The 7735-nt window shown below is 46.0% G+C and overlaps 1 protein-coding gene across 4 annotated transcripts in view; it reads left to right on the top strand.

The window, feature by feature from the left end:
• Positions 1–7735, top strand: part of LOC107263255 — a 152899-nt gene that overhangs the window by 32478 nt on the left and 112686 nt on the right. For 2 of the 4 annotated variants that reach the window (XM_015730242.2, XM_015730246.2), the window contains exon 1: positions 3168–3877. The exons of 1 other annotated variant lie outside the window; for it this stretch is intronic. The gene's annotated coding sequence lies outside the window, so the exon portion shown is untranslated. Of the gene's footprint in view, positions 1–3167; positions 3878–7735 lie in introns of those variants that run through there. One more of the 4 variants, XM_015730245.2, reaches the window with a different exon arrangement.

The following is a 7735-nucleotide window of genomic DNA, read 5'->3' as shown; positions in this document are numbered from 1 at the left end:
ATTTTTTTTTTTTTTTTTTTTTTTTTTTCCATGAAAGAAGTATCGTACTGACATTTCGATTCGTTCTCCGAGTCTAACCTATAAATTTCACGGTGCGCGATAGTCAGAGAAATTGCCGCTCTTACCTTTCTCACGCTTCTTATACGTAAAAGTGGACGTACGAGCGAAATGTAAATTGCACTGAAATAATGTTTGGATAATTTTTTTTTCTTTTTTATTAAAAAAACACGCTTTACAGAAAATCTGAATTTTTCAACCACGTGTTCGTCCATTTCGTGCGTCACGATGACTGTTGTCAAGTCAGCTTGTAAATTATCAATTATCATCTTAGAACGAGTTTAACCGCACCGGTATTGTAATACACACGGTGACTGCTTTTGTTTAATACTGATAAAATGCCACTGATAAGCGTAATGCGTTGCGGCGTCTGCAGGCTCATCTCGTGGCTGCGGCTTCGCGCTCGTCCCGTGGTAATTCTTTGCGGTCGGCAGAGTCAATTCTCTTTCGAAACTAACGTAGAGGTAAGTTTAGGGGTTCAAGGCTTTACGGATTTCACGGTTAAATTGGAGTTTGATGAATGCAAATATTTACGTGTGAAATTAACCACGGTCCGATATCCCATTGTAATTTAGCTTGTGTTCGAGAAGCAGCCGGGCAGCCAGGTAGCAGAGTTAGGTGGTCGCGGGCGTGAGGCGTGAGAGGGCTGAAGAGTCGAAACTATTTTGTCAATGGAAGAGCACGTTTCTAATGTGCCTGAAAGTCTGACAAGACGATGACGAAGATGTACTGGAATTTATATAGAGAACGGACCGATCGGATACCTGACAATCATTAATATCTGAGGGGTGGCTAAGGTGTATGAATTTTTTTGAAAAATACATTTTTAAACGAATATCCTCTGGGGGAAATAATTTCTGAACGTATAAGAGAATGGTCGAGTGGGGATGCGCAGCTGGCTGGAAAATTTGTATGGTAAAAATTCTTGCATTGTGACGAGGACTGCTTGAGATACCTTGGTATACCTGTATACAGGCAAAGCTATAGGAAACCGAGGGTTGTACTATCTCGTAAAGAATTTCACGGGGGTCGATTCACCAAAGCGTGAGCTTCGCTTCTCGACACGTAACAGACGTAAAACGACTCAACGAGGCGTTTTGTGCCAGTATGGTAACTCAGGTTCTAGTTACCTCTTGCGACTGTGAGAGATAGGATATCCTGAAAGGAAAGTGGCCCCCCGTGGCGGCGGCGTTCACTTCTTAAACTGTCCTTTGCTCTCCGCTATAATCTTCAGTGCGGGAGATTAAACTTAAGGATGGACCTGGTTTGCTCCATTTTTGACTTTTTGAGAATAATTTGAAAAACTCTACCGAAATTTTATTCGCCTGGATTCAGCATGGGACCGATATAACTTTTACTCGAGTCGTCACCGATTGAATGTGCTTTGTCGAGGATAAAGACTGATTTACGATCGGGAGATTTATCATCCTCTCGATGTATTAACGGCGTTTCGGATTAATGACTGGAGGCAATAATTCGCGTTATTTTTAGAAGGCCTTTTAATACAGGCTGATTAGCCCTGCGCTTCTTACTTGACTTTGGTCTGATTGTCAAATGGCGCCGACTGATTTGCATGCGACAGTCGCTGATGGGTTTTCTCGAAGGGTTAATGGGGGAACTGAGGTTGCTCTATTCTTCATTGCGAATCCTGACCACGTGGTCGTGACACCCATAAATATTTTTATGTCGAACCTCGAGGGTGGATGGGGTGAAATATAATTTTTGTTAATTTGTCTAGTATCATTTGAAAAATTTTGAAAAAAAAATTTGTAAATGTTAATGAATTTGGAGTAGAGTATGCAAACGATAATGCTTTTGGTAAGGTTTAACGAAGTTTGGTGTAAATCATGATTGGGTGCAACAACGGTTCGGTGTGACAAGTACAGAAAGGTCCGGTTTTCAAAGGTGGGCTCTCCCCACAGGTTCACGACCCCACTTACGGCCAACTGGTTTTAATTGTAGCGTAATTGAGATTAATGGAAAGGCATGCGGGTCCCTATGATATCACCCGCCTCGAATTACGATTAAACAACCCGCGGCGAAAAGTAGCACAGTCCTTTACATCGTGCGGCAAGACTTTTGAGGATTGTGAAAATGCGAAGTGTGAAAGGAAATTTTGAGATCATTCGTTGTACCGTTAGAAAAGTGTGAAGGAATTGAAACCCGTGAGATATGGTACCGCGAGTTAGGCCCTTTGGCGTTAAAGAATCAATCTCGTGATTAGGAACTGGGATATTGATAATTATCGAAGACGTCGCTGGGAGATAGTGACGTTACACAACGCGCACTGCATGCCTGCGAAATTACCCTATTATTACTTCATCTAGTCCAGACTGGTGCGAGTCGTGCTTTCCTCCTGCCTCCTGGTCGTTTGCCACCAGCAGCTACACCAGCAATCTTGTTCCGTTCTTTATAGTTCTGTTAGGTTAGGTTGTTCAACCCCTTTCGCAAATGGAAAGCCGATTTCACACGCTTCTTCTCCGTAAATTTAATGAGTCCACGAGTCTCTAATTAATTGGCTCATTTACGTTATACCTAATTACAAGTGATCGGGTCTAATACACGTTAAATACACGATAAAATACACGTTACACCATATTAATAATGCCAATCTCTGACTACGAATAATTTCTGAAACTCGTTTTATTTCACATACCGGAGTCCAACGCTTGTCCGGAGCACAGAGTTTGAATGTTAAATTAGTACTGTCCACCCACGTGGCAGCGTCGGATCAAATTCAAAATTGTTTCTTGAGCAAAGCGTAGGTCACTTCCTTGTGACACAGCGATCGTGGGTAGTGTTCCGACTCTTGAGCCATCCCGAGGGAACCGAGAGAGAGAGAGAGAGACAAGAAGAAACGAAGGAAGAGAAGCAAAAGAGTGACGTAGTAGCGCAGTTGCATCGTACCGAAGAGACTCGACGCCGACAGCCGGTTGGCTGTTGTGTGGTGGTTTGGCAGCTTCACAGGCAGCTTGAGGCTCCCAGCAGCGGCTGACTATCGCACGGCTCACGGCCTGCGGCCTGCGGCCTGCGGGCGCCGCGCCGCGCCGTGCAGCCAGCAGCGTGCCTGCAACTTACTGGTTAGTGTTACTTGGGCCGTCGCGCTATTCGGACGCATTCGCGGTTGCGCTCGACTCCGTTCGGTTCCCTTCGGCTTTGCTCGGCTCCGCACGATTCTTGAATCGACTCTCGAATCGTTCCCTCGCGCGCTTCGCCGCTGCTCTGACGTTTCCGTCGAAGACGCGTGATCGTGCTTTCGCCGTACTCTTATTCTCCGCTCTTACGAGAATCTTTATTTCTTTTCATTTTGTACCTCTTGCCAGCCATTTACTCGCTGCTTTGTTTTCTGCCCGAGGCTCTCTGTATACGTAATCAGGGGATTGTTGACAGGCGATCTTGTAAAGTTCGACCCTGTCACGCACTCGTGGAGAAGTGAACTTTACCACCAGAGAGAAATCGGATAACGTCAAGATATCGGTTCATGATTTGATTTGGGAACGACAGTAAAATCTATCAAAGTTCCACCGAGGTGACTGATCCTACAACCTCTGTCAGTGATTTTATCGGGCTCGTCTAGGGTCGGTTACTCGTACGGGATCATTGTCTACCTTTTTATTCGTACGTGTTCAGTGTGACTTCTGTATTTACCATATAACCACGTGTATCTAGATCAAGTTCTGTAAAAAGAGTGCGCGACAAGTTGAAGTTCTTTTATTGTGGGTGTTTCTGTATATACAAGTGTGTACGGCGGTTGGATGAAAACGTGGATACTCTGCTGACTAGACTCGTCGCCATACGGAGGACAGCATCGAATTTAATGGTAAGTCAAGACACACCAAGCGTATTTTATTTTTCTACTCGGAACAACGCAGCGATTATGTTCGATCCACTCATGAAAAGTCTCGATCAGATCTAAGAACGCAATGAGATCACTCGCGTCTGACGCATAGATCCGCCGCCTACATATGTATAATATTTTATTAATTTGGGCTCGTAGAGAAAAAGATTAACGCCGCTCCATTACATCATTGCTAATTCATCGGAGCAACCGAATACCATTAGAAATTTTATTCGAGACTCGACTGCCGCGCCATTCAGTGGCTCTACTGGCATTTACTCCTCGATCCCATGTTAGAAAGAGCCTAACGCTAAGCCGGCACGTGTAAAGCAATGCCATAACTTCGGTCCCCGAAGATCGATGAATAAAGATAATGTTAACGCTTATAAACAACATGAATATTCATAGCATCACGTAAGATCGCGATTGCACTAGGACTCTACATCCCATAGTTAAATACCTTGCTCTTCCGCCGATTCAAACCAACATCCATTCCCATCCACGTTTTACAGTTGTCATTGGAAACTCCACAAATACCTCAAATATTTTTGTTGCCAGATGCATCTTTTTTTAACAGTCTCAGCTTCCACCCAAGGCAATTTACATTGCTGGTAATAACAATCTGTCCATGAAAGGATCGGGAGTGTAGAATGGGACCAGACAGGCGTACGTGTCGGCAGTTGGATTGCGAAAGTTTAAGTCCCGCGACAATAGGTCCCATTGGGACCCTAGACTATCTAGCGCGGGAGTGAATTATTTCTCAGTATAATCGGTGTGCGAGTGGAGTGACGTTAAGACGTGGGTCGAATTTAATAAATTGTCGATAAATCTTATCCGGCGAATGATTAAATGCGTGCGAATTAAATATTTCTTTTTAAACCGGTAGGACGACACGGAGATGCATTGAATTTTTGACCTCTGGGAATCCTCGTAACGAATGCGTGGGTTATTATTTATATGCCGCAAAGATCGATCGAGTCCTCGTGACGTTTTCCTGGGTATTCTCCGAAACGGAAGCGGCGGTTTACCACTCCTGGACTTTCCAAGAATATAAATAGATAGGATTTCTTTGTACAGTCCGAAGTTCACCCTGACCATTGACAAAGTAACAGATAAGGTAAATCGTAGGCTCGCTTTAAAGATATAATTTCATAGCGTAGATTGCTTCTAAACTCTTGCATCGATTTTTTCCAAGAGTCACGTGGGCACTTTTTCGTCACAGCGTTGTTTGTTACGTTGGTGTTCTACCGGAGCGTGTGCATGATGAATGGTAGCCGACACTCTTGAAATAAAGGTATCTTGCGCAAGAACTTCGAATGTTGGCTTTCTCTAAAAATAGAAAATAGAAGCCCGAGGATAATGAGATGCACGGTCGATGAAATTCTTCGTGATTAACCCCAGAGCTCCCAACTCTTTAGCTACTTCTGTTCGGTGCACGTGTCGAACACGTGTCCCCGCAAGGGAACCATAACTCACAGCGAGACGCTTCGGCAATTCGTGTCACCCTAGTCCCTTCCTACCGAGAAAATAGTTTTCCCCAGTTTCCAAGAAATTCCTACCTCGGGCACGCTATCCGAAGGCGCGCTCGACCTCGCCCGAGGTCTTGCGAATTCAACCGACCTCAAGTCCGCCTCCAGGTAGACGAGAACGAAGGATTAACCCGTAGCTGTTCCATTTGGTTCCTGCTTTTTCTTAAGGCCTCTCGCGGCGGCTGTCCGCTCCTGCTATGATTTACGCGCAGCATTTATGACGCAACGTAAAATGACGCAAAACTCCGGAGGCCTAAGTCGACTCTGGAGAAAAGGCGCGAGGAGCCGTTAAAGCCGTTGTTTCGCCCCCACGTGATCCTCACGCGGGGATTTGCGCGTATATCTTACGAGGGATGAAGAATAAAGAGTTTGCGCACGTAAAACGGAACCCAGCCAATCCGAACGGCTCGAAGATCCTCGTCGATTACAGTTTGCGCGCCGAACTCGTGTTTTTACGAAAAATCATCAATGAACCAACCGGGTTGCTCGGGACCTCGTTGCGCGAGGCAAGAAAAACAAGAGAATTTCTGGCACGAGATGTCGCGAACTTATCGCTGTTTACTTAATCGACGCGTTGCACCTCAATAACGGCTCACGGTATCTCCCGACCTTTATCGTTCGAACGATTGCGCCGATTTTTGCAGAACTTACTCCTTGTCCCACGCACGCCCGTGAATCATCGCGCCGCGATCGTCACGACTTTTTCCCCAACTCGTTGATTATCCGCACTACGTTTGGGAGCCGCGTGACGCGCAGCTGCCTCAACTTCTGACAGTCTTATCAATTTCCTTTTGTTTTTCTTTCTTCCGCATGACGTACCGGCTGATCCGTGCGCGACGGCAGGTCAGGTTAGGTTTATTTACGTACAGTCGTAACAACGAGGTGTCACTTTGAATCTATAGTACATACATATATTATATTACGTGCGTTACGCGTATTCGTGTACACATAACGTACGTAATAATTGTTTCTATTAAAATCGAGCGCTTATCTTACCCGATAAGGGATCAAGTTAAAGTGTTGTTCGCAGAGCGTGTTAGTCAGTATATCGGAGCGAGAATCAGCGTAGAATCGGTACAGAATGCAGGAGCCGTTTCTCCTATGTACGGGGCATATACGTAACCTTACGCGTAGAGGGTATAGAGGAACGTGTGTGGAGGCATTGAGTCACGTCGTAGGCCGATCCCAACAAGTCGAAATCACGCCCTGTGTCTCTCCAGTCTCATCCGGGATTATCCGATACGAATTAGCATACAAATCTGTAGCACCGGCATGGCAGTTTCGAGCGAGAGTCAAAAGTGGAACTCTAACCGCGAGTACCGTAGCTTTTAACGTGGCCATTATACGGGTTTACCGAATTGGCTGGTTTTAAGTATTTCTTTAAAATTCCTTCGCCGAAGGAGCCAGCCTGCATTTCCGCTCGTCGAGACTTCCGGTGCTATTTATTTCTGTTTGTAGCCTATGGCGATCCCCCCCTCACCCTCATACCTCCCCTTCGTCTACTCTCTTCCGCATCTGACTTCAATTTCATGCACGGCTGCTCACCTCGAGGCTTATCGACGTGCCTCGCGACAATGGCCTCTTACTTTTTTAATCGACTTTAATCGCCGGCTTCCCTTGCACGAAGTATGCGCAACACGCACAATATGCATCCTCAATTGTCCCGTTCACTCGGGCTAGCCTTTCTACGATGTAGAAGGTGTACCGGCTAATTAGAGAAATGCGTAGGTCCCGGGTTATCGCGTCTAAAGGATATTTCTATGTAGGCGATATCGTCACGTGGCTTCAATTCTCATGTAGGTACGCGATGCCGTTATGGAACCAGTTTTACGGACTTTGCACGATATCGAATAGTAGCTTCGGCGTGCCTGTATACGCGAAGCACGGGCCGGTCGCGTCGAATAGCCCGAGTCCCTCGTGGTTGGTCTCTCATTGTATTTTTGCGCGAGTGAAAGTCTTCCATTTGATGTATCGTGTCCTGCGGTGTGTCGCACGTTTGCACGATATCGAATAGTAGCTTCGGCGTGCCTGTATACGCGAAGCACGGGCCGGTCGCGTCGAATAGCCCGAGTCCCTCGTGGTTGGTCTCTCATTGTATTTTTGCGCGAGTGAAAGTCTTCCATTTGATGTATCGTGTCCTGCGGTGCGTCGATCGAAAGAGGCGTCGATCGAAAGAGGCGTCGATCGAAAGAGGCCTGTATACGTGAGCATCGAGTGGCCGTGTACTTTTGTTGGCTGATGGATATTTTTATCCGTGGATTTCGAAAATGAATTGGGGGGGGGGGGGGGGGGGGGGGAATTTTTTTTTTTT

This window comes from Cephus cinctus, unplaced genomic scaffold (assembly GCF_000341935.2).
Source record: "Cephus cinctus unplaced genomic scaffold, Ccin1 Ccin1_scaffold0143, whole genome shotgun sequence".
Classification (NCBI taxonomy): Eukaryota; Metazoa; Arthropoda; class Insecta; order Hymenoptera; family Cephidae; genus Cephus; species Cephus cinctus.
Note: the sequence above shows the minus strand (reverse complement) of the source record. Positions and strands in the feature narration are given on the sequence as shown.